General features: G+C 42.8%; 1 protein-coding gene and 1 long non-coding RNA gene across 13 annotated transcripts in view; one reads left to right on the top strand and one right to left on the bottom strand.

Moving 5' to 3' along the window:
- Positions 1 to 1,689: 1,689 nt before the first annotated feature.
- LOC100511509 (uncharacterized) lies at positions 1,690 to 16,097 on the bottom strand. Of its 3 annotated transcripts, none has more exons than XR_001308761.3 (3): positions 15,679 to 16,097; positions 6,672 to 6,758; positions 1,690 to 2,034 (listed from the first exon to the last, which is right to left on the bottom strand). It is a non-coding gene; the product is annotated as an uncharacterized LOC100511509 (long non-coding RNA). The 3 variants fall into 3 exon arrangements; XR_014803661.1 differs by having other exon boundaries at positions 15,786 to 16,097; XR_014803662.1 differs by lacking the exon at positions 6,672 to 6,758.
- A 90-nt stretch (positions 16,098 to 16,187) lies between these two features.
- The window catches only part of RESF1 (retroelement silencing factor 1), a 35,961-nt gene continuing 24,605 nt past the window's right edge, over positions 16,188 to 27,543 (top strand). For 9 of the 10 annotated variants that reach the window (XR_014845227.1, XR_014845228.1, XR_014845229.1 and 6 more), the window contains exons 1-2: positions 16,188 to 16,252; positions 17,588 to 17,676. The gene's annotated coding sequence lies outside the window, so the exon portion shown is untranslated. 10 annotated transcript variants of the gene reach the window in all.

Below are 27,543 nucleotides of genomic sequence, written 5' to 3'. Positions count from 1 at the left end.
CTGACTCTTTTTTTTAAGATGTGCAATGCAATAGGTTGGCCTCCTGTGGCTTTTCCAAAGAAGTAGTAATTGGTGATCCTCCACATACTGAGCAATTTTACCTCACATAATGAATATCTGATAGTTGGGTTTTTTAAACGAGGGGGGAAAAAAAAAGAGGAGTTCCCGTCATGGCTCGATAGTTAATGAATTCGACTAGGAACCGTGAGGTTGAGGGTTCAATCCCTGGCCTTGCTCAGTGGGTTAAGGGTCTGGCGTTGCCTTAAGTTGTGGTGTAGGTCGCAGACGCAGCTTGGATCCTGCGTTGCTGTGGCTGTGGCGTAGGCCGGTAGCTACAGCTCCAATTAGACCCCTAGCCTGAGAACCTCCATATGCTCAGGGAGCGGCCCTAGAAAAGACAAAAAATAAAAATAAAAAGTGAAGGAGGGCAAGTTCACACTTTAATCTGTGATTGAATTACATAGATAGTAGGTCTTCTGTAAATTTTTTTGTTTTTGTTTTGCTTTGTTTTGTTTTTATCTTTTTGCCTTTTCTAGGTCCGCTTCCCGCGACAGATGGAGGTTCCCAGGCTAGGGGTCTAATCGGAGCTGTAGCCACCAGCCTACACCAGAGCCACAGCAACGGCGGGATCCAAGCTGCATCTGCGACCTACACCACAGCTCAAGGCTATGCCAGATCCTTAACCCACTGAGCAAGGCCAGGGATCGAACCAGCAACCTCATGGCTCCCAGTCGGATTCTTGTTAACCACTGTGCCATGACGGGAACTCCTTTAAGTTTTGACTAGGGGAAAAAAAAAATCCTGTAGTTCTCTTGTGGTAGAGCGGGTTAAGGATACTGCATTGTCACTGCAGTGTCCCAGGTCACTGCTGTGGTGAAGGTTTGATCCACATGCCTTGGGTGTGGTCAAATAAAAGAAAAAAAAAAAAAAAAAAAAGGAAGAGAAAAAACATTTCTGTACTGTGTTAAACAAATTCTTCAGATGGTTTATTTGGGAAAAAATCCATTTTAACTTAGAAAGGAAAAACTTTACCTTAGATTTATTGCCTGGAAATGTACTAATTAAACTAACAAAAAACAGATTAACAGGAGAAGGCACATTTTTTAAATGTGCAGAGGGGTTCACAGAAAAGAAGTGAAACTCAATGAGGCAGAGCTTATATGCCCTTTCAACCAAAAAAGGGGGGTTGAGCTTCAAGGGAAAAAAAAAATTGTAGGGAAGTGAAACTAATAGAAAATAAGGGCTATTTTAGCAAGATTTTGTTTATGCAAATTCGTCTTTTTAGGGCGGTACCCATGGCACATGGAAGTTTCCAGGCTAGGGGTTGAATCAGAGATGCAGCTGTTGGCCTATGCCACAACCACAGCAACGCAGGATCCAAGCTACACTACAGCTCCCGGCAACACCAGATCCTTAACCAACTGAGCAGGGCCAGGGATCAAACCCATGTCCTCGTGGATACTAGTCAGGTTCATTACTGCTGAGCCACAATGAGAACTCCTGCAAATTCATCTTGGTGTAGGCTCCCTGTCTTTGATGAGAACCACTCTTCTCTCCCAGTTGGGGTGAGGGTGGAGGTGATTCTTAATGCTTTCAGTTCAAAATAATCCTTATGCCAACATGGCATATTGGGGTGGCATATCCTGATCCCTTTCAAATGACTGTCCTACAAAATAACACAACCAGTTATTTTACCAGCAGAATAGGTTTATTCAGCGATAGCAGAAAGATTGCAATTAGAGACAAGCAAGCTATAGCAAAAACCATAGGCAAGACCAATTAGCAAAGGAGAGGAAAGTTACTATAAAGAGAAGAGGAAGTTGGGAGGGGTGGTTTTGAACAAAAGTGGAACAAAAGTCAGGGTGGCCCAGCTTTTCCCATTGGCTGAGCTTGTTGCTGGGCAAGAAGAAATCTTCCTGTTGAGGTCTGTAATTGATGCTTCCTGTTGGAGTCTGTAACTGAAGACAAGTGGTCATGCTTGAGGGCTCCCCATTCTGGTCTCTTAACTCCATTTTAAATGAAGTTTCCTTTATTCTGTTTCACAAAAGAGAAATGAATAAAGTTGGAGTTCCCTAGTAGGGCAGTGGATTAAGGATCTGTTGTTGTTACTGCTGTGGCTTGGATTCGATTCCTGGGCTGGGAACTTCTGAATACCGTGGGCACAGCCAAAAAAGAAAGAGAGAGTATAGTAAAAATACCTATGGCGTTAAAAAAAAAAAAACAAAAAAAGCAACATTCTGTACACAGAATTCATTGTTGTGCAGAGTTTATGCTCTTTGGGGAGGCAGGATGACAGCAGTTATGAACAGAAACTCTCATATTCTAGCAGTGTGCTCTGGGGCAAATTTATTAATCTTTTTGAGCTCAATTTCTTCACCTTTAAAATAGCGTTATAAAGATCAAAAGAGATAAGGCACACTTAGCAAGATGTCTGGCACATGGCAAATGATGAATGCTGCAAGTAAAATTTTATGTTCCTCTTTAGAAGATATTTATTTCATAGCAGTACTGACTCCTTATATCAGGCAGAGTTTTGATGATAGAAGCAGAAATACCATGAATAATTTATTAAAGAATTTATTATAGGTGTTAGACCTTAGACAGTTATGGTAGCTGGTTGAGAAGTCAATGCAAGGCTATTACCTCTGTATTGTATAGGGCTTGAAGTCATCCAGGCTGCTAATCAGGGAAGCTGGGTGCAAAGTAGGGAAAAGCAAGAACTAGAATCCATAAGGAAGGGGAGTTCCCAATGTGGCTCAGTGGTTAACAAATCCGACTAGGAACCATGAGGTTTCAGGTTCCATCCCTGGCCTTGCTCAGTGGGTTAAGGATCTGACGTTGCCATGAGCTGTGGTATGGGTTGCAGATTTGGCTCAGATCCCACGTTGCTGTGGCTGTGGTGGAGGCCAGGGGCTACAGCTCCAATTCGACCCCTAGCCTGGGAACCTCCATATGCCGCGGGAGCGGCCCAAAAAATAGCAAAAAGAAAAAAAATTAATTAAAAAAAATTAGAATCCATAAGAATAAACTTGAAACCACAAGGCTAAACCATGCTGTGGAGTGAACTGCAGGAGAAGTTGGTACCCTTTGCCATGGAATTACCCAAGCATTTGGCCCAGGACTAGGAAAAGCTGAAGGAGGAGATATGGGGTGTGCTTGAGGAGCTATGGATTGGGTGCTACTGTACCCCCACAAGGCATGTTAGCAGACGGATGACAATATGTACTCACTAAGACAATGCCTGACACACTATATACTGACTTTCAATCTAAAAAACCAAGAGCTTCTTTGCTTAGGCCTTCCCAAACATGCCTGTAATTCTCCTGTGGCCAACCGTAACTTAAGAATCATGCCAGGAAAGAAGTTCTGAGAAAGGTAGTTTGAACTTCAGTTAACACATTCCAAAGACATCATACTACTTGTATCATTTATGATCCTGTCAACTTTATTATTTATTTATTTATTTATTTTTGCTTTTTTAGGGCTGCACCCTTAGCATACGGAGGTTTCCAGGCTAGGGGTCTAATTGGAGCTACAGCTGCAGGCCTACACCACAACTACAACCTACATCACAGCTAGCAGCAATGGCAGATCCTCAACCCACTAACTGAGGCCAGGGATCGAACCCGAAACCTCATGGTTCCTAGTTGGATTTGTTTCCACTGTGCCACGATAGGAACTCCTGATCCTGCCTACTTTAGTCTGAAAATGAAAACTTAGAGGAAAAGACCCACCACAGCATTTAGCATTCTAACCTTTTTTTTTTTTTTTTTTTTTTTGGTCTTTTTAGGGCCGCCCCTGCAGCATATGGAGGTTCCCAAGCTAGGGGTTGAATTGGAGCTATAGCACTGGCCTATGACACAGCCACAGCAATATGGGATCCAACCCTCATCTTCAACCTACACCAGAGCTCACGGCAACCCCGATGTTTAACCCACTGAGGGAGGCTAGGGATGGGATGCACATCCTCAGGGATGCTAGTCAGGTTCACTTCCACTGAGCCACTACAGAAACTCTTGTCCTGATTTTCTGTATGGAAATAGAAAGAAAGGTTTAGGATAAATTAGGGAGTCCAAGGATAGCAGATCTATTTAGGGCAAGGATTCAGGTGTGTCAGCTAGTTAAGATCATACAAAGGGGCAGCCAGTACAGAAAGTCAGGAATCCAATGTCTACAATATCCCATGAGTCAAGAACTCTTCTAAGTTATGCTTCAGTAATTAGCCAGGTAAAGTTATGAAGTGCTTCCATTCTCTGAAAAGATTTCCCATTTTGTGTGATGATGTTATGACCAACATAATGCACTTTGGTCTGAAAATTGGAGTTTATCCTTTGAGAAGTTATGTTCCTAATGTGCAAATATAGGTAATCAATTCTTGAAGACTTTCTATCTGGAGAGCATAACAGAAGACTCCACATTATATAAGAGTTTTCCTATCTCTGGGTCTCATAAAGGGATGAAGTAATTGATAGAAGTCAGAGATGCCATACTATAAATTTCTAAAATGACTGTAAATTCTTCAATGAATTTCCCTTTTAGAAGGATTTAGAAAGTTCTTAACTACATCATGCAAATCTGATCTTGACCAAAGTTTGAAGCTAAAATGTCAGGTGCTTGGTCATCATCTTTACCTATGTTATAAGACATTATGAAGGACATTGTTTAGTGAAAGGGGTACATTGTTTAGTTTAAGAAGGAGCAATGGGGAGTTCCTGCTGTGGTGCAATGGGATTGGTGGCATCTCTGCAGCACCAGGTGGCAGGGTCAATCCCCAGACCAGCACTTAATGTTGCTGCAGCTGCAGCATAGTTCAAAATTGCGGCTCAGATCTGATCCTTGGCCTGGGAACTCCATATACCTCGGGGCGGCCAAAAAAAAAAGAAGAAAAAGAAGAAAAAAGGAGTAATGGAGTGAAGGGAAGAGGATCTAGGAAAGAAGAGGAAGAGCAGAATGAGAGAGAGGAAGAGAGTTCCCGTCGTGGCTCAGTGGTTAATTAATCTGACTAGGAACCATGAGGTTACGGGTTTGATCCCTGGCCTTATTCAATGGGTTAAAGATCTGGTTTTGCTGTGAGCTGTGGTGTAGGTAGCAGACATGGCTCGGATCCTGAGTTGCTCTTGCAGTAGGCCTTGGAGTAGGCTCTTGGAGTAGGCCTTCGACTACAGATTAGACCCCTAGCCTGGGAACCTCCATATGCAGCAGGTGCGGCCCTAGAAAAGACCAAAAAAAAAAAAAAAAAAAAAAAAAAAAAATGAGAGGGAGGAAGAGACCAAGGTACAGGGGTTAAGGAGGAAAGTCAATCTAGGGTTAGGAAATTTTAAGGTTGGATTGTTAGCTACTCCACACTGGGGCGCGGGGGGGAACATACCTGCCCTTGGCATATGGAAGTTCCTGGCCAGGGACTGAACCCACGTCACAGCTGTGATCTGAGCCACAACAGTGACAACACTGGATCCTTAACCTGCTGGGCCACTGAGGAACTCCAAGATCCTCCATATTTTTATTCGCCTTTCCTGAGGTGGTCATTATGGCAGGAATTTTATAATTATTCTTTCTTTTTTTCCTTTTTTGGCCACACTCATGGCATGTGGAAGTTCCTGGGCCAGGGAGAGAATCTGAGCCACACTGGAACTGTAGCTGCCAGCCTATGCCACAGCCACAGCAACTCGGGCTCCAAGTCGTGTCTGTGACCTACACCACAGCTCAGGCAATCTGGATCCCGGAACCACTGAGTGAGGCCAGGGATCAAACCCTCATCCTCATGGATACTAGTTGGATTCATTTCCGCTGCACCACAACAGGAACTCTGGAATTGGATCTTTAACCCATTGCACCAGGGCCAGGGAATGAACCTGCAATGCCAGAGAAGAGCCTGATCATTAACCCACTGCGCCACAGTGGGAACTCCCATTATTTTTCCTTTGGAGGGCTCTTCATGCTGTTGTCTGGCTCAACAGCGATAGGTTCTAAGGGGACAGCTGATGTGGTTGTTCCGGTTGAGCAGCGCAGACAAGGACATATGGAAGGTCGCTTGTGAAGCATGCATTACTAAGGCTTAACTACTCTGCCTGCTTGCGTCACTCCTTGCCCTTGGCAGGGTGGCTGCAACACATATTTGGACATGAGACACAGAGAGGAGACGTTTACTCCTTTGCTACGTCCCTCCTTGGTACATTGTTTCTGTCACATTTTTCCCACCACCAGCCCCTTATAAGCAGAACTCCTCTTCACAGTCTGGGCTGATATCATCTTGAGCTCAACCCATTTGTTCCAGATGCCTTAATATATTTCTCTTGCTTTATCGACTCCACCTTGTGCGTTCCTTCCTCAATAAACGTAACAAATAGGTCCACTGCTTGGACTGCATAGCAACTGAAGTGTCAAGTACTTTCCAACAAAGCAGAAGAATTTATAACTTGTGACAAGTAAGGAGACAGGGAGAGAGTTCTCAAAGCACTGTTCTGAACAAGTTCAGGGCAGTGTTAAGCTAAGGGCACATGCATATTCTCAAATGGGCAAGTATGATCTTCCCTGCAGAGATGTTCTAGATGAACAGTGTGATAACAGGCTGGAATAGACTTTGCATGCTCAAAACAAGCCCTGCCCTTGGGGCGGAGATTTTAGCATTAAAATGAGGCAAAGGATATTCTGGGTTGATGAGATCCAGGCACCTAATTAAGTGAAGTCACAAGGGTCAGTATCATCAATCCTTAGGCTCCACTTAGTCTGGTGGTTGAGGGCTCCAGGTGGTTTGGATCCTGTAAAACAGCACAAGAATGTGCTTCAGGCTGATCTTTACCTTTGAAAGAGAACTGAGAGTCTTTGTGATAGACTTATTATCTTTTCTATTTGTTCCCACCTTCTTTGTTCTTTTTGAAATCATTGATTACTGAGACCTATTATTTGTTTCCACATTAAGACCTAGGAAACCATAGGTTACCTTTCCCCTAGTCATCAGTAAAGAGAACACAGAAAGGTTCTGGAATTCACACTCTGGTTATTAAGCTTGTCCTGGGTGTGTTACTATTTCTGCCCGATACTCAACTTCTGAATGATGTGATATAGTCTTGTTTTACCCCATTCCTTCCTTACTACTGTCTCGCTAACAGTCCCATTTGAAAATAAGGATTATTGGGAGTTCCCATTTTGGCGCAGTGGAAACGAATCTGACTACTATCCATGAGGATGCGCGTTCGATCCCTGGCCTTGTGCAGTGGGTTGGAGATCCAGTGTTTCCATGAGCTTGGTGTAGGTTGCAGACTTGGCTCAGCTTCTGAGTTGCTGTGGCTGTGGTGTAGGCTGGCAGCTGCAGCTCCGATTTGACCCTTAGCCTAGAAACTTCCATATGCCACGAGTGTGGCCCTAAAAAGCAACAAAATAAAAAACTAAAATGTAGATTATTGAAATGTTGGAATCTTCCAACCATTTGTGTCTAAAATGGCAAGGAAATGGATTATATTATTTATGTCTCAGTTTCCCCAGAATAACCCCTCAAGTTCTAAAATGTTCTTGGTAAGATTCTGCCAGAGCTTGCTTGCTTACTTTCTTTCTTTCTTTCTTTCATTATTTATTTTTCATTACTCAATGGATTTATCACACCTGTACTTGTACAATGACAGAGCTTCTAACATTTAGTGTTATTTTTCCCCACAACTCTGAGCCCATATTCAAATGATAAGAACAAACATGAATAAGTGGGCCAGGAAAATGTCTTGGACCATATGAGCCCAATTCACCTATGAGAACCCAGATGGTGAAAACAAATGAAATCAAGAGGATTGCACCACAGACAATAAAAAGAATAAAGGTCTAGGTAGCTCTTCAACACAGACAGCAGGTCAGGAGTAGGGTTCACTCAACCATCCAGTACTTGCAACTTGAGGGGATGTGAAAAGGAGTCTCGGGTGTGTTGTTCTCTTTCACGTAGTTGGGGGCCAAGCAGCAGAGAGTCCCATCCTGATTGGAATTGAAGCACTACAATTTAAGAAAATGGGCCAAAACACTATTAGCACAAATCTTTATTGGAGAATGCTGGGTATGAGCCGCCTAACTTGTGAAAGAATGTCGTCTTAGCAAGAGAGGTCCATCGAAGTTGGCTAACTTGGGGAACTGATGGCCGAAGATGGTTCCTTGGGAAGGAGAGGAATAATTCTTGTGAATCGGTAGCCATTGTTTGTCAAGAGGAATGGGGGTGATAGGTAAGGGCTATGGTCAAGTGCAAAAAGGGGTGAGGAGGAACTGTTGCAGGGACAAGGACCACTGTCCCATGAGAAGACCACTGTGGAAGATTCTCTGTCCTTCAGTCTCTCACAATCTTCAATATCACCTTGGATATCACCTCTGAGAATGAAAAGACCGGACACAACTGGGCTAAAGTTCAGTCCTTAAAAACCGGTTGCCTGTAGTGGCAGAATTTATCCCCCTTAACCATGAATCAGAAAAGAATGAATTGACAAGTTAGTAGCAGTCTCCAAGACTCAAAGCTTTCAGCATGTGAATTGCTGGGCTATTTCCTTTTCTGATCGGTAAATTTTGTGGCTACCTTCTCACTTTTTGTTCTTAGTTTTCCAAATTGACCTTGAATTTTGGTTTCCAGATGGTAATTCAACTCACCAGATCCTTTTAAATGCTCAGATAAACACAACAATAAGATCACTTTACACAGATTAAGAAGTAAATACTTATTGTCAATGAGAAAGGATAAATTTCTTGGCATTACTGAACATTGTTATAGTCTTAAAAGGAAGTAATCTGGCAATAGTGGTTATGTTGAAATTACAGTTTAACCTACGATTTTCCTCCTGGGAATCCTTCCAATACTTACCGATTGTTCACAAGTGGCAAAAATCGAAAACAAAGCCAGTTTCACAAGGATAGCAATGAATTTTAAGTAATTATTAAAACGACTTAGAGCTATTACTGTGACGTGGAGGGATTGCTAAGGCTCGTTGACTAAAGTAAGAATCAGAGAAGTGTGAATCATATTCTATTTAATAAAATGGAGAGTAAAATCACTCTGTGTGTATATTAACACATAGTTAAATGAGCATGGAGGAAAATACTGAAGTGCCCATGGATTAGGGGGAGCTAGTGGTTTATCCTTACACTAATACTACACTTGTTGATTATAATATATTAAGTCTTTTTTTCCTTTTTCAAAGTTTTATTTTAGTACAGTTGATTTACAGTGTTGTGATCATTTCCGCTATACGAAAAAGTGATTCAGTTATACGTGTACACATATCCATTCTCTTTCAGATTCTCTTCCCACCTAGATTATCATAGAATATTGGGTAGAGTTCTCTGTATACTAAGTCTTTAAATCAGTTTGTGGAAGTCCTTTAACTATTCTTCTTCAGGATTGTTTTGCCTGTTCTTGGTCCTTCGTGTTTGTTTCCAGGCTCGGGCTTACCCATCTGGTCAAATTCAAAGGGTATTTTGCAGTTTATTCTTACTTGATCTTTAACAGGGCTGACGTTTTTCACGCATGTGAATGGCTCTCCTTCTCTGCCTGGGTGATATCATTCTCCTAGTTTTTCTTCTCTCTTTCTGGCTCTTCCCACATTTCTTTAAGGTGTATCTTCCGTCACCATTAAACACTGGAGTTTTTCAAGACTTGGTTCTGGGCCTTTCCTTGTTCCACACTTGACATAAAAAAATACTGTTTCATAAGCAGAGCTTTATTAACTTATGAAAGATAGCAATTTATTGCTCTGTTATTAATAGTCCAGCTGGTCTCAGTTGTTGAAGAGCTCTTCTTTACAAAACTTTCAGGACCTAATTTCCTTATGTTTTGCGCCTTAAACAAAGGAGCAGGGGTTATTTATACCCTGGAGTCCCTTATGTTGGTTTTCTGTTGCTGACACGACAAATTATCACAAACTGAGCTGGTTAAACAACACCTACTTAGCTCACAGAGTTTCATGTCCAATCTCATTCAGGTTGTTGGCAAATTTTATTTCCTTCTCATGCTTTCTCTGTAGTCCCCTCTGTATTTAAGTCAGCAAAAGTGAGTTGAGCTGTTCTTACGCTTTCAATTTCAGATTTCCCCACATGCCGTGCCGCATCTCTGCCTTCCTCTCCTATCCTCCTTTTCTGGGTTTTAAGGTTCTTACGATTATGCTGGGGTGTCCCACCCAGATGATTTATGCTAATCTGCTCATTTTAAGTCAGCTGATTAGTGACTTTACTTATATCTGTCAAGTCCCTTTTGTATGCAAGTAACATAACCATTGAATAACACCAGGAGGTGAAGGTCACAGCAACCAAACTTAAGCCTACCATATCTGATTTCAAGAATACCATGAATTTGAATGGCCAAACAATTAACTCTATTTTCATTAACATTTTATTGAAATATACTATTTCCTTCAATAATAAATGTTGGCAGCAAAGCCACAGAAATATAGAAGTATTTATAATAATTTTTTAACCATAAAAACCACAGGTATTCTTACATCATTAGAATTTTTTAAAAAATGTTTTTTTTTCCGGGAGTTCCCGTCATGGCGCAGCAGAAATGAATCTGACTAGGAACCATGAGGTTGCAGGTTCAATCCCTGGCCTTGCTCTGTGCATTAGGGATCCAGCATTGCTGTGGCTGTGGTGTAGGCCAGCAGCTGTGGCTCTGATTGGACCCCTAGCCTGGGAACTTCTATATGCCACAGGTGCGGCCCTAAAAGGACAAAAGACAAAAAAAAAAAAAAATTTTTTTCTACAAAAGTTTTTTGGCTGCACCAATGGCATGCAAAAGTTCCAGAGCCAGGAACTGAACCATACCACAGCAATGACAATGCTGAATCCTTAAACTGCTGAGCCACCAGGATCTCCGAATGCAGATAATCTTCAAGTATCATGTCTATCACTTTCAAAATCACAGTTGTGATTAAATCTGCTGCTAGATCTTATTTTGTTAATAAACACACCACATATTTAAAAAAATGATTTGATAACTGATAACTAGTATTGAATTAATTTCCTTTGTAATCATGTATTTTTATTTTTTTGTTTTGTTTTGGGGTTTTTTTTTTTGGCCATCACATGTGGGAAGTTCCCAGGCCAGGGACTGCTGCAGTGACAATGCCAGATCCTTAACCCACTGCATCACAAGGGAACTCTGTTATGTATTTTATTTTAAGCATTCTTTTTTTTTTTAAATTTTTTTTATTTTCCCACTGTACAGCAAGGGGGTCAGGTTATCCTTACATGTATACATTACAATTACATTTTTTCCCCCATATTTTAAGCATTCTAAAACATGATTCTAACAAGGGGTCTATTGGCTCCACCAAACTGCCAGAGGGATTTATAGCACAAGAAAGGAAAAGAATTTCTGCCTTCAGGAATAGTTCTCCTTCCTAAGGTTGAAATTGGGTTACTGCCATTTCTATTTCCAATCCAAGCAAATAGAGAGCAAGCAATTTCAGTGGAAGGCATTCCCTTAGGCAGAAAGTACAAGCAACATTTTTGCTTATATGTCATTACGAGAACTGAAATGTGGCAATACTTAGCTGCAAGGGAGGCTTGGGAACATATTCTCCAGTTAAGTGACCTGGTACCTCCCTAAATATTCCTAACAGGAAGGAAAAGCAGAATATAGAGGACAACCAAGGAAAGAAGAAGAAAACCAATGACCTCATTTACCTCTTACATGAATAATAAGCATCTTTTGCACAAATTTCTTACTATAGATATACCAGTGACATCATGCACTTTTCTAAAACATGTTTTATAAGTTCAGGAGTTAACAAGTCTTGAACTAAATTATGCTCTTGAAAAATTGTATAAAATCTCAATATTCAAAGTAACTTTGCTTTTCAATGCTGTAAAACACAGGGAGAAGATCTGCAATTTATGATGGGGACATAGCATAGAAAAATCTAATCTTTTGGGGAGGTCTTTGTCCAGCCAGGCAAGTTGGACTGTTGCAGCGGAAACAGACAAAGGGGCACTCAGAGATGTGGAATAGCAAGGTTTATTCAGCACCATTGAGGGCTCAGAGGAGCTGCTTCCAGAATCTGAGCACCAGGTCTTTGTTCTGGGTAGCTTTTATACAATACAGAATTCCAGGTCTTAAGGTTTTCCCAGGCAAGCAATCCTGGCCTTCCCCCTTCCCTGAGCAGACAGAGTTCCCGCCTAAGAAGCTGAGCAAGCAAGATTACAAAGCGAAACTGATAAGCAATGCTTGGAGCACCATTAGCAGGGCTGCTAGCAAAGATATAAGGCACGTAGTTGCTGGAAGATTACAAGAAGGTAGTAGGTGGCGATCAAAGTTGCTGACAGGCACTTAGCTGCCTTTTCGGGGGTGGAGGGTAGGGGTAGAGGGTTGTTTCTCTAGTTAAAACTCTTACTTCAGGGTAACAGCATTCTTTGGCATGTTGAGTTATAAATATCTTAAAGAGAAGGCATGATTAAAGTCCAGCCCATGATTAAACAACTTTTAGGTCCTAGAGATTGTGTCCTCCCCTTGTGAGTCTCCTTGCTGGTGACCCTTCAAGGGCTGCTGTATTGACACCTGTCAATTGTACTTTAGGACTGGTGTAAAGACCACACTTCTGGAAAATAAGACAAGCTTTTGCCTGTAGGAGACAGAAGAAAGTCAGCACAAATGTGGGCAAGGATACATGGCAGAGAGATCAGCAACTTCATCTCAAATAGAGTTGTAGCTTCCTGGGAATTAAATCTTATTGAGCATTAAGGCTTTCTTAGGCTGTATAGAAGTGGGGTCCAGTCAGACTTTCTTGCAACAAAGCCCCACTTTTCCTTGGTTCATTTCTATTTGCTGACCTGTGTGGCTTAGGCTCTGGAAAATCCCTTATCTGAGCCAAGAGCCACCCCCGCCCCCCGCAATATTCCAGGAACTGCTTTTAATTGTATATTAAATCATGCAACCATCTAATAATCCTATGAGTTAGTGTTTCTCACTTTACAGTTGAAAAAACTGAGAGGAGACAGGTTAAGTGATTTTCCCAAAGTTGTATGTCTAGTGTGGCCAAGCCATGATCTGAACTTCAAGAGGGCAAAGGAATACCCTGCCCTCCATACTGCAAGAACTAACCAACCTCTGCCCTTTTTCATTCTTATTCATTCAGATTGCATTCCCTTGTTTACTTTGTTGACTTTCAAAATAGAAGTCAGTTATTTTACCTGCAAAAAATGAGTTTATTCAGGAATAGCAGAGGCACTGTAACAGAGAACAAATCTTACTCCATATTGGATCTATTCCTTTAGTTATAACCTTTGTTTTCTGTTAAGGCTTAGTCATGCTGACTCTGTAACTTCACCTCATTAATCAGTAAAAAAAATGTTGCCTATAGTCTGAAATATACATAACTGCCCTTTTTCAAGGCTCTAGCTCCCAGGCTTGACCTTTAAAGCCATAACAATTTTCATTCTTACAGAGATTAAAAAGTTGCAGAAGAGAATGATGTTTGTTTGGGAGGTTTACAGGAATACCAAACCTACTTGAATAGCTGCAAAAACAAAGGTTTATCGTATCTCCTCAGGGGGTCTGGCCTGCCCAAAGAAGTCAGCCACACCTCCACCCCTTTTAGTATAAAAAAAGTCTGAATTCTAATTTGGGTAAGATAGTTCTTTAGGACACTGATCTGCCATCTTCTCTGCTGCCTTTCTGAATAAAGTCATCATTCCATCTCTGAATGGCTCATCTCTCTTAATTATTGGCCTGTCAGGCAGCAAGTGGTATGAGTTTGGACTTGGTAATGAAATGCAATTCATGTCAAGTAAGCTATAGCAAAAGCCACAGGCAAATCCAACAAACAAAGGAAAGTTATTTTACGGAGAAAAAGGAAGAATTTGGAAGGAGTTCTTTTGAAGGAAAAGTGCATTAGTGAAAAGTGAGGGTGATGACACTTTTTCACTGGCTGAGTTGCTGTGGTAGTGAAGCAGAATAAGAATTCAGGTAGTTAGTGTAGGAACATGGGCTTTGATATAGTCCCTGATTAATGTCCATGGTTTAAGGTTTGTAAAAACAAATCTAGACAAGCAGGCCTTGCTCGTTGGAAGATTAACTATTGAAAGTACATCTGTTTTACTTCAAGATGGACATTAACCTCTGACCTATACCTTTGGCTGTTAGCAAAAGAATGTAAAGAATAGCAAGTCTAAGTCTAGGGAAAAGAACAAAAGGACCATAAAACTTACCAAGCATACCCTAACCCTAAGCCCCTATTGGACAAGGCCCGATTGATACAGGTGCTGGGCAAGGCCAACAGGGAGAAGGACTGATATCCAGGACCCACATTGGTACCCCTGTCTTTTTTCTTTCTTTTTTTTTTTTCCAGTTTCAAATCTTTATTTATGCTGCCTTTAGGGATATTCTTGGGAATCAGGAAGAAATTACTTTTTATTCATTTTTAAGTACCCAACTTTTAAGAGATAAAACGTCCTTAGAAAATTGGAGGATGGTAAATATAGAACTACCATAATGACCCAGCAATCCCACTCTGGGCAAAGCTTTCCTTGAAAAAGACATGTGCACGTGTATGTTCATTGCAGCCCTATTCACAATAGCCAAGACATGGAAACAACCTATATGTTCACTGACAGATGAACGGATTAAGATGATGTGAGATACATACATATATAATAGAATACTACTCAGCTGTAAAAAAGAACAAAATAATGCCATTTGCAACAGTGTGGATGGAACTAGAGACTCTCATACTTAGTAAAGTCAGAAAGAGAAAGACAAAAACCATTTGATATCACTTACATCTGGAATCTAGTATACAGCACAAAGGAACCTTTCCACAGAAAAGAAACTCATGACTTGGAGAACAGACTTATGGTTGCCAAGTGGGAGGGAGTGGGATGGACTGGGAATCTGGTGTTAATAGATGCAAACTATTGCATTTGGAATGGATAAACAAGGAGATCCTGCTGTATAGCCCTGGAAACTACATCTAGTCAGTTGTGATAGAGCATGATGGAGGATAACGTGAGAAAAAGAATGTATATACACACACACACACACACATATATATATATGTCTGACTGGGTGACTTTCTGTACAGTAGAAAATTGACAGAACACTTGTAAACCAACTATAATGGAAAAAAAATCATTAAAATAAATAAGTAAATTTATCAACAACAACAACAACAAAAGAAAATCAGAGGATGGTAACTCTTCCTCCCCTTCCCAGTGTCTGTGCTGGGAGCTGTCTGCCTTCCTGTAATGAAGACTTTTGTTTGCCTGTGTGTTCTCCAAGTTCATTCTTTGACTTCATGAATGAGAACCTGGATTCTAGTATCAGTAGTCTATTCTTCTTCTTTTTTTTTTTTTTTTTTGGTATTTTTGCCTTTTCTAGGGCCGCACCTGTGGCATATGGAGGTTCCAAGACTCCGGGTCTAATTGGAGCTGTAGCTGCCAGCCTACGCCAGAGCCACTGCAACTCGGGATCAGAGCCGTGTCTGCAGCCTACACCACAGCTCACAGCAACGCGCGATCCTTAACCCACTGAGCAAGGCCAGGGATTGAACCCAACCTTATGGTTCCTAGAGGATTCCTTAACCACTGAGCCACGACGGGAACTCCAGTGCTCTATTTCTTGAATGAGATCCAAGGGTACATCTTTTCCTGTTTGGACTTATAATTGACAATTTTTCCTATAATTTCCTATAATTTTTTCTATAATTAACATGGAGAGATACTTACTGCATGAGAGCTCCCTCTTCTGGCCTCCCAACTTCATTTTGGTGAGGTTTCCCTTCATTTTCACAACTTTCTCCTATCAAAATCCTCCTAGAAAAAGAGCCTATTACCTTTTTTTCAGAAGGGTCCTTTGCATTAATGGATGATCTCCCTTGTTAGAAACATACATTTTCAGCGCGGAGTTAGAATTACTGAATTGGCAGTTTTGCTGGTGATGCTCTTCAGTACCCTTTTAACAAGTCCTTCGCGAGATTCTAATGCAAGCTAAAGGCGGAGGGCCACTGCTGGAGAAGTTTTCTTCGTCAGATAACGTGAACATGTTTTGCAAGCTCGGGAGATGACTGGTGAGCCGGGATGGCCCGGACTCTACTTCATCTGAGTGGCACTAGGACCACAGCGCTGCGCGGGGGACCGGGTCTCTCAGCTGCCTTTGCGCACAGGGCGGAGTCCAGCTGTTCCGGGAGCCCGGCCTCCAGCTCGACACGCCCCTGGAGGCGGACCCGAGTTGACTTAAACTCCAGGGCCGCTCCGCAGACGCGTCCTCCCAGCTCGCTCTGGCTGGTTTATGCGCCCATCGGTAAGTGAGAGACCTGGTTCCCGGCCGCCACTCGTTCCTATTCTCTGGTCCTCGGCCGGGCGCGGGGCTCCGGGGGCCGAAGTGCCCAGGGGCGGGGGCTGGGCGCGCGGCGGGGAGCGCTTTTGTTCTGCGGCGGGGACTGGGTAGCAGTCGGGGCTGGTGGTGGCGGGGGAGACTTGGGCCTCGGCCCGCGGCTCGCGCGCCCCTCTGGCCACCGCCCAGAGCTCGGCTGGCCCGCCGGCCGCGGCCCGCTGCCCTCCCGCGGCGCGGGCGGCCTCGGAGCAGTAGAGGACGCCGAGCGCGACCGGGAGGGCGGCGCCTCGCCGGGTGTTTTCTGTGGATCACCTTACTCCTCATGGTAGAGGTAGCGGGTGGCGACCGCGAGGACGCATTTTCTTAAACTCCAAGATGATTGGTCAGGCTGGTGGATGTGAGAGTAGCTGATGTTTTTAATTGTTTCCTGTCTCCGGCTTGGAAAGAAATTTTTTGTTTTGTATGTGTTTCTCGAATGATCCTTTACTCCCCGCCCCCCATTATCCTGAACCTCCTAAAACTGAATTGCTCAGGTTACGTCTCCAAGTGGCCCGCGAACGCGATTATGCCGGGGATGCTTTCTGCTCCTGAGGAAGTTAGTTCCTCGAGGCATTTTTAAATGCATAAATGCGCACGGATTTTAAATGTTCTCCAGGGACTGGAATTGCCGAAGCAGATGTCCTTAGGGACCCGAGTTCAGCAGCAGGCTTTCAGGGAATCGTTTCAGTGAAAACAATTTATTTGTAATACTCTAAGTGCCTACTTTCGAAATAAAGAAACTTGCAGGTGATGTGAATGAGCCTGCGTGCATTTTAATAGGCGGGTCGCAGGGCTTGTTTGCGGATTTTCCCTGATTCACCTGTTCATTGTAAATCAATTGAAGTTTTATTGGATGTGAACATTTATGAATTAGTTACTTTTTGTTTTTGGGTTTTTTTCCCAGTGCGGCCGGATTCTCATTTACTAATCCAATGAAGAAAAGTGTTTTAGAATAAATAATAGGATAATAATGGGCCAGGAGGAGCGCACATAAATTCTCACTTAAAAAGTGAAGGTATTTTAGGGCAGACCTGGTTTCTTTGTTACTTTACCCTTTTAGAAAAAAAATCAGTAAACTTAGTGTGCTTTTGGTACAGCTTTAAGGAACACAGTTTTGCACAGTACTGTCCCATCGCTAATAAAAATACACGGTAAAACTTTTAGCGTGTATTTTTTATTGTAAGTTTAAGTGAGTTTTATATAAATAAAGTGTAAGTTTTATATTAAACTACAGTTATATAAAATGTTTCTTGCTGTCCCTAGGACCAAAGAAGTAAACACTGTATGCAGGTACTGACATGTTTGGAAGGAAATGGGAATATACAAAATAATGAAGGAGTAACTATTTAAAGGTAAGTGTGCCATCTCTGAGAAGTTTATTCTAATGTATCTGTTATGAAACAAAATTATTAATTAAATTGGATCAGCATTGGTTAAATGTTCAATTACAGGATACAGTGAGTTTCACAAAGCTTGAGAAGTAATGTTGGCGTAGCAGGGGGGAATTGTTGATCTTTACAAGATAAGGAATGGGAGATGATGATGAGGTGGTTGGTCTAAGTTACTGAGGAAGAGGTTTGCTTAAGATTGTTTTCTATGTGGTCTGCTGCTTATTTTATTTTTTAAATTGTTTGTGGCACATTGGGTTGAGGGAAGGCAGCACAGAGCACATCTCTGGGAGAAGAGAACCATTACATAAAATACCAGTTTCCGTTGTGGGGCAGCGGAAACAATCTGACTAGGAATTAGGAGGTTGTGGATTCAATCCCTGGCCTCACTCAGTGGATTGAAGATCCAGCATTGCCTTGAGCTGTGGTGTAGGTCTCAGATGCAGGGGCTCAGATCCTGTGTTGCTCTGGTTGGTGTAGGTTGGCAGCTGCAGCTCCAATTAGACCCCTAGCCTGGGAACCTCCATATGCCCTGGGTGGGCCCTAAAGAGACCAAAAAAAAAAAAAAAAAAAAAAAAAAAATTCCAGGTAGATATTACATAAGGCCAGAGTGATCATTTCCAGGGTTTCCATCCTATAAACTACAAGTAGTGTTAGGAAACCTTCTGTAATGATTAACACCCTGCTTCCTGCAATCAGACTGCTAAATTTCAGGTCTTGCCTCTACCACTTGCCATCTATGCAATCTTGGGGAAATTCTTTACGTTCTTCCTCAATTTTCTCATCTGTGAAATGGGGGCAGCAGTAGTGCCTACTGTTAGAACGGTGGGGAAGAAGGAGGCAGAGACTGGAGCAATGAGATCTGAAGTAGATTTATCTACCAATAGAGTGGGAAAAAGGAGCAGGGAGAACTCAGGCACCCTGCTGCTTAGGGAGAAGTGAGTTAATTAGGAAAAGGGATAGTTTCTGTTTTTAGCACAGGTTTGTGATGGAGTGAGAAACAGGGAAGTTGAACAGTTTCTCCATGAGATTATTTTTGTTCCAAGGCCATCAAACAAAAGAACTAATAACATTTTAGTTCTTTTCCAATCTACATTTACCACCTAACACTTACCTTGTGCTCCAGGCGGAGATCCTCAAAGAGGGACTGCACTTTATGACAAAACACACAAGACTCTTACAGTTAGAAAGTGGTGTACCAGGGGGCACTCTGTTCAGCAGAACAAGGGTGCTAGAGTTTAGCGCCCCCATGACTTGTATTAGGGAAGGTGACTGAGACTAGAGTGCAAAACAAAGCTATCACTTACTGAACTACTAGCGAGGAAGTTACTGGTGCATACCCTTAGGAGGTAGTGCAGCTGTTTATAGAATCACATGGTTAATCTTATCGTCTTTGAAGGAGACACTGTACTTGAGAACTCTTGTTACGTTTGCATACATGGCTTTTCTGGCTTTGCCACACAACAAGATTGCTTTCTGCAGAGTTCAGCAGCAGAAAGTGTTGAGGTCTCCAACACTACCTCATAGGATTGTTGTGATAAATTAATGAGTTTCATAGATGTAACACACTTGGAAGAGCTCCTGGTACATGGTAAGTGTAATGTCTTGGACACAGTAGGAGCCTAAGTGTTTAGGGAATTGATCTCAACTCAAGTTTTAAAAAGGTATTTATAAATTTCAAGATTTTTCCCCCCCATTTAAATCAGGCTTTCTCCACCCTCCCCTTTACCCCTTGGCTCCCACCATTGGCATACTCTGAATCGGACTCAACTTGAGCTAATGAGACAATGAACAACCCAGTATATAGAAATGTAAGTTAAATTTTACTTTGTAATAAGCCTTGTAAAGAAGTAATCTGAGGAGTTCCGGTCCTAGCTCAGTGAATCCAACTAGGAACCAAGCGTTCGATCCCTGGCCTTGCTCAGTGGGTTAAGGATCCAGCGTTGTGGTGTAGGTCGCAGATGCGGCTCAGATCCTGCGTTGCTGTGGCTCTGGCGTAGGCTGGTGGCTACAGCTCTGATTAGACCCCTAGCCTGGGAACCTCCATATGCCACAGGTGCAGCTCTAGAAAAGGAAAAAAGAAGTAATCTTCTGGACTTTTGAAGAGTTCTAAATGCTCTTGGGAGGCAGCTATGTAGTGTCTATCCTTGATATCCTAAGTGTGCTTGTAAGTGGAAGAACAACTTTGGAGGCTGGCCTGCTGAGGTAAATGTCTGGAGTGAGATTTTTGTTCATACTTCTATGATGATTGCAAAGATTTAATGACAGTCACTAAGATTCTCTTGAGATGTATTAAATTACAAGACTTCATTTGTAAATAAAATTTTAATTTGTGGTTAAAATTGCAAAGTGTTAAAAGAAATTATATTGTCCACTTAGATTTTATTTTATTTTTTGTCTTTTTGCCAATTCTTGGGCCAGTCCCAAGGTATATGGAGGTTCCCGGGATAGGGGTCGAATCGAAGCTGTAGCCACTGGCCTACACCACAGCCACAGCAACTTGGGATCCAAGCCGAGTCTGCAACCTACACCACAGCTCATGACAACCCACTGAGCAAGGCCAAGGATCGAATCCACAACCTCATGGTTCCTAGTCGGATTTGTTAACCACTGAGCCACGACGGGAACTCCCACTTAGGTTTTAAGAAATAAAAAATCACAAGCAAATGATTGTTTTTTAAGCCCCAGGGAGAATTTATTGGATCACATAACTTGAATTCATGTAGCTTAACCTTTCAGGTTTGGCTGGATCCAGCATTTGAATCTGAAAGAAAGTTTTAAAGGCTTGAGACACTATCTTTGAGTTCTGCTGTCGTCTTCAGCATAAGCTTCATTCTCAGGCCACCTCCCTTCATTGGGTGACTCTAATATCTCTCAAGTATATAGCCAGTCACCTTCAACTTGCACAGAACATACCTTTTGTCCAGTTGCTCTACCAAAAGTCTATAATGAATTTCATTGGCCTGTGTACATGTCTGTTAGCAACTGGGATTTGTTGTTGTTGTTAAAGGGCTACACCCACTGCATGTCTTAGTTCCCAGGCTAGGGGCTGAATTGGAACTGCAGCCGTCAGCCTGCGCCACAGCCATGCCAGATCTGATCTGTCTGCAGCCTCAGCTCATGGCAACCCCAAATCCTAAACCTCACAGAGCGAGGCCTGGGATTGAAACCGCATCCTCATGGATACTAGTCAGGTTTTCTAGTCAGTTTTTCAGTTTTACTTCCTTTTTTTTTTTTTTTTTTTGTCTTTTGTCCTTTATTTTAGGGCTGCATCTGCAGCATATGGAGGTTCCCAGGCTAGGGGTCTACACCAGAGCCACAGCAATGCCAGATCTGAGTCGCGTCTGTGACCTACAACCGCAGTTCACAGCAACACCTTATCCTTAACCCACTGAGCAAGGCCAGGGATCGAACTCGCAACCTCATGGTTCCTAGTCGGATTTGTTTCTCCTACACCAAGATGGGAACTCTCAATTTTACTTCTTAATTTCCAGTCTGGATGCGTTTTACTTCTTTTGACGGTTTCCATGACTAGAACCTCTCAGTGTTGAATAAATAGAGCAGATAATTCTTGATTTGTTCCTGATCTAGTCAAGGGAAAACATTCAGTCTTTAAAGCTGTAGAGTTTTTGTAGGTACCATTTGTCAACTTGCAGAAGTTCTCCTGTTTCTACTTTTAGAGTTTTTATTTGAAAGGGTGTTGGATTTTAGGATTCATATGATTTCAGTCGTAGTAAATGCTTTTGTTACCTCTGCTTGAGATTGTGTCCTTATATTGATGTATTATATAACATTGGTTTGACCTAAAAAAAAAAAATCAGTCTTGCATTTCTGGGATAAGTCCCAGCTGGTACTTGGTCATGGCATATAATTATTTTTATATACTGTTGTATTTGGTTAGCTAGGATTTTGTTGAGGATTTTTGCCTCTATGTTGGTCCATAGTTTTATTGTGATTTTTTTTTTTTTTTTTTTTCCAGCTCTTGCTATTAAGGTTACCTTGCCTTAAAATTGATTTGGGAAGTATTCCCTTTGTTTAGGTTTCAGAAGGGTGTTTGGAATGGGTTTTTAAATCTTTAAATTCTTGGTATGAATCACCGGAAAGCCATCTGAATCTAACCATTTCTTCTTGGGTTCTTTTTTCATCACTAATTCAGTCTCTTTATAGGTCTCCTCAGATTTCCTCTATCTTCTTGAGTCAGTTTTGGTCAGTTTGTCCTTTTGGTTTCTGCTTCCATTTCCACTGTATGTGAGGGAGGAAGTTTATTCCTCACAGCACCAACAAGCAGTTCTCTGGGGACGCAAGTTGGGTGTCCTTTAGTTCAACTCAGTTCGACACTGTCTACCTGGAAATGGCATCAGATTCCTCAGATTGAGGTCTCAGTCCCATAAATTGCCTCACCCCCTACTCCAGACACACAAGCCCACATTGTCATCAGTGCTTCTGACTGGGTACAGATTGGAGGTTCCCAGCACCCACTCCTTGCAATTCAGAGACCCATCTCAAGTCAAGGTTGTTACCTGTACTTTTGGTTTTTTGTTTTTTATGTTACCTGTACTTTTGATCAGCTGATGGATGAGAGGTTTCCAAGACCCTTTCCTCTGTTCAGTTAATTTGCCAGAGCTGCTTGCAGAACTCGGAAACATTTTACTATTCACTAGAGTACTTGTTTATTGCACAAGCTGTTGTTGCATAGTATTCAAGTAAATTTGAATACCTAACTGGTTTTATTCAATAGTTCCTGAGTTGAGGAGCATCCCATCTAGTAAATAGGAGCTCCAGGGGAGAGGTGCAAAATGGCAGGCTTTTATAGAAACAAGGAGGTTACTCGCAAAAGAAAAGAAAGTATTGTTTCAGGCAAGGTTACCTCACTAGTGTACAGCAGGAAATTCCAGAAATGTAATTCCTGGGAGATGTTGAAACTATAGTTAAATCCTGGTTTGTTATATCCTGGGGGCATGTGGCTGCAACCTAGGGCCTGGTTAGTCTTTTTGGTTTTGTTTTTTTTTTTTTTTTTTTTTTTTTTTTGTCTTTTTAGGGCTGCACCTGCGGCACATGGAGGTTCCAAGGCTAGGGGTCGAATTGGAGCTGTAGTCACTGGTCTACACCACAGCCACAGCAACTTAGGATCCAAGCCATGTCTGCAACCTACACCACAGCTCACGGCAATGTTAGATCCTCAACCCACTGAGCAAGGCCAGGGATCAAACCCGAGTCCTCAAGGATGCTAGTCGGGTTCATTAACCACTGAGCCACGATGAGAACTACTTGTTTTTTTTGTTTGCTTTTTTTTTTTGTCTTTTGTCTTTTTAGGGCTGCGCCTGCGGCGTATGGCGGCTCCCAGGCTAGGGGTCTAATTGGAGCTGTAGCCGCCGGCCTACGCCACAGCCACAGCCATGCTGGATCTGAGCCTCGTCTGTGACCTACACCACAGCTCACGGCAACACTGAATCCTTAACCCACTGAGCGAGGCCAGGGATCGAACCCACAACCTCATGGATATTAGTTGGGTTTGTTAACCACTGAGCCATGATGGGAACTCCTCCTCTTTTTTTTTTTTTTTTAATACAGTAGGAATCATCAGCCAGATGGAAGAGATGTGTAGGGGGTGGTATGTCAGAAGGTGTGTCTCCCCAAATCATGTGTTCACCAACCCTGTCCTTTTGGGTTTTTTATGGAGACCTTTTTACAGTTACGATTGATGAAACCTTTGCCATTGGCTATTGATTCATCCTCCAACTCCTCTCCTAATCCTGGTGGGGGAGGGAAGGGTGGGAGTGGTACTGAAAATCCTCTGGTAGGTTCTCCTCTGCATCCAGCCCCTATTACCTCGTTCACTTAATGAAAGTCACCTCATTGACATAACAGAAGACACCTTTATCACTCGCTGCTTGGGAAAATCACTCCTCACCACTCAGGAAAATCCAGCGGTTTTAGGAGCTCTGTGCCAGAAGTGGGGATGAACACCAAATAACATTTCTTACTATAAATTACTGTATCACAGGGGGTTGTCCATTTCATCCACATGATCGAATATATTAGCATAGAGTTGTTCATCATATCTCTCACAGTATTTTTTGTTTGTTTTTGGCTGCCCCACTGCATATGGAGTTGTCAAGCCAGGGATCAGATATGAGCCCAGCTGTTACTTGGCAGCCCAAGCTACGACTGTGGCAATGCTGGATCCTTAACCACTGGGCCAGGATGCTGCTGATCCCTTGGTGTCTCAGTAGGAACTTCAGTAACTTTTTTTTTTTTTAATGCCTGAACCCACAAGATGTGGAAATTCCTGGGCCAGTGATAGAATCTGAACCACAGCTGTGACCTACTGCCACAACTGCTGCAACGCCAGATCCTTTAACCCACTGCACTGGGCAGGGAACAAACCCTTGCTTCCACAGCCACCTGAGTCACTGCAGTCAGATACTTAACCCACTGCACTACAGCGGGAACTCCAGTATCTTTTCTTTTTTTTTTGCTTTTGAGGGCCATATCTGCACCGAATGGAAGTTCCCAGATTAGGGGTCAAGTTAGAGCTACAGCTTCCAGCCTACCACACAGCCACAGCAATGCCAGGTCTGTGCTGTCTGTGACCTACACCACAGCTCCCAGCAATGCCAGATCCTTAACCCACTGAGCAAAACCAGGGAACAAACTCATCAGCCTCTTGCTGAGCCACAGTGGGAACTCAGTTTTTTTAATGTAAGGTTGGGTAGTAAAGTCCTTATCCCTGATTTTAATAATTTGAGTCCTGTCTTGGACAGTCTAGCAAAAGTGTTATCATTTTTTTGTTGATCTTTTCAAAGACTTGTGGATTTGTTCCTTTTCTCTATTTTTGTATTCTGGCTAAAGTTTATGACAGCAAAGGATACAAACAGGATCAATGGGAAAAAGATATGCATAGACAAGAGTTCCCTTGTGAAGCAGTGGGATAAGGATCTGGCATTGTCACTGCAGCAGCTTGAGTCACTTCTGTGGCACAGGTTCAGTCCCTGGCCCGGGAGCTTCCACGGCCTTGGGAGTGGGGGGATGTGCATAGGCAAGGTCCATAGAGGTCAAATGCGAGCTTCCAGATTATCCCTTCATGAGAGCTGCATGGACATGCTTTCTGTACATCTGGAGACTGCAGGAACACATGGTTTCAGGAAGCAATTATGTACAGTAGAAATTCTTCAAGACCCCAAACATTTGTTTACATAGGTTACAGCAATATTTACTGTTAGAAACTAAAACAGAAATATTTCTAAATTATTTTATTTCAAAGAATAAATCCTTACATGTTAATGCAAATGTTTTCCAAAACAGCAGAAAAACAGTAGTGAAAAGAGTGGCATTGCTTTGTATTTTTGCAAATCTCTTTGGTGTCTGGCTTAATTAAAAAAGAGTTGAGGAGTTCCCATCGTGGCGCAGTGGTTAACGAATCCGACTAGGAACCATGAGGTTGCGGGTTCGGTCCCTGCCCTTGCTCAGTGGGTTAACGATCCGGCGTTGCCGTGAGCTGTGGTGTAGGTTGCAGACGCGGCTCGGATCCCCCGTTGCTGTGGCTCTGGCGTAGACCAGTGGCTACAGCTCCGATTCAACCCCTAGCCTGGGAATCTCCATATGCCGCGGGAGCGGCCCAAGAAATAGCAACAACAACAACGAGACAAAAGACAAAAGACGAAAAAGAAAAAAAAAAAAAAAAGAGTTGAATTCTCTTTATCTGCTGCTGCATTCAGTTTCTTGCTACATAATAGCTGAAGTAGTCAAAGGCTATTTATTGGATGACAGAAATTCATCTCTGGTAGGTCACTGCTTCATTATGTCTCTAAAGATCACTGTCGCATCTTCCATCAGCTTTTAGAGTTTCCCTCTGTGTGATCATGGTCATTGGACAAAGTGTTGTGGCTGGGGTGGCTTAGAGCATGGGATTGTCCATTTTACAACCGAGCAATTGCCATTCCTTTTCATCCAGCAAAACCTGAACAGCTCCTCTTTGCTGCTGGGGAAGGAAGACAGTGCTGATCATGGGGGCTGGGGGTGCACAGGAACAGTTAATCTAATTTACCCTAGACTGTTGCCACCATCTTCAGTATATCCGCTGCCCAATGGAACATCTTTTTGTTTCTTGGGGGCGGGGCGCACCGTGGCACAGACATTTCCGGGCTAGGGGTCAAATCAGAGCTACAGCTGCTGGCCTATGCCACAACCACAGCAACATGAGATCTGAGCTGTGTCTGCGACCTATGCCACAGTTCATGGCAATGCCAGATCCTTAACCCGCTGAGTGAGGTCAGGGACTGAACCAGTGTCCCCATGGATACTAGTTGAGTTTTTAATCCCTCAGCCACAATGGGAACTCCTGGAAGATCTTAATCTAAGGACACTTACACACTGAGCACCTGCTAACTTTGGGAGTAGATGTCCTTGGAGCTGTGTCCTTGGGCAAAGGCCTGAATAACCTCATCCTGTTGGTCATGATTTTTCATGGATTCCTGATTAAGGGGAAGTGGAATGCTTATATGTATTTTCTAGACTGGAGTTGGCTCTGAATTTCAAGTGTTTGCTGGCTCTCTCTCTTCCTTTACCTGACCTTGTTAGATTCTGTCCTATATTTCTCTCTCTTCTGGTCCTTGAGATCTCACTCCATCATTAATCTCAACCCTTAGTTTTATGAACTGTGAATCTTAACCCCATGACAACAAAATGCCTGTTGAGGTTCTTGGGGTCCTGTCAACAGAACCTGGGATGACCAGAGCAGACTGGTTATAACGTGCCTCTGATGACAGGAGTCACTAACAGGAAGGAAGAGATTTGATCACATTTCTCTTCAGAGGCATTTCAGCATGCTTCCCGAGAACAGTTCAATTCTACTTGAGTTTGTCTACCTCAGGAGTCACAGAATTGGCTCATTCATATTGTAATAAGTGGTAGTTGTCTTCTGATACAGTTTGTAGGCTAACAGAATATAGCAACTTGTTCCTGTCTAGCAAACATGAGTCCTGTGTACTTGAGGCAGTTGTCAGATTTCCGGATCCTTGGAACATGTTTCCTCGAGGTGGGTACCTGGAGGGCTCTAAAAATGAGTTGCCAGGCAGAACTCCAAGAAAGGACAACTAACTTCTTCCTGTGTGTTCTCTGATCTTTAATTCCCATTTACAACTATAAAAGATAATCTGAAACTTGTCTGACCTCTGCTATAAAGACAACAAACCTAGTATGAACCTTCTAGCCCCAGTGATATAGTCATATTGCCCTGAACTTCTTGCTGTCCATCGTGATATGTGATAGCCAGCAGCCCAAGCTGGACCTCGATTAATTAGTCAGGAAAAGTAGTGCAATTTATTTGCACTTCTCCTTTCTCCCAGGGAAGAGAAACTTGACGGCCTCTGGAACATCTGGCTGTGGCCTGATCATCCTGCCAAGAGCTGCTGTCTAGTACCACGTACCCAGTGTTACCTAAGAGGAAGTGTAATTAAGCAGGGTTTCTGATTGAGTTGGCCTGTGCTTCTAGAGCCAGATAACCTGAAGGGTGGGAGGGTAAAGATGTTGGTGAACAGCTTCACCACTGTGGTGCCCCATGAGCTTTTTAGAGGGCCTCACAGGCAAAGCTAATCTTCCTCTGACCCTTGCTTTGGCAGGACACCCCACAGGTCCTACAAAAGTTGATAAGCAGCTTCCTGAGAAAAGCAGCAAAGTAGTTTCTCCTCTGCCTAGTCAGCCTCCCTTCCCTTGGGATATAGCTGCAGGCTATGAAGTGACTAGTTCTCAGCAGCCTGTTTTCTATCCACCTCAGGATTGCCCTGGGGGACTAGGAACACTATCCCTGATGTTGATTTTTCCGTTTCAGTA

Source organism: Sus scrofa, chromosome 5, assembly GCF_054392235.1.
Source record: "Sus scrofa isolate SSC_HxYL_T2T_F1_AM1 chromosome 5, Sscrofa_HxYL_maternal_Yorkshire_Landrace_v2.0, whole genome shotgun sequence".
Classification (NCBI taxonomy): Eukaryota; Metazoa; Chordata; class Mammalia; order Artiodactyla; family Suidae; genus Sus; species Sus scrofa.
This window is presented reverse-complemented; position numbering and strand designations above follow the sequence as displayed.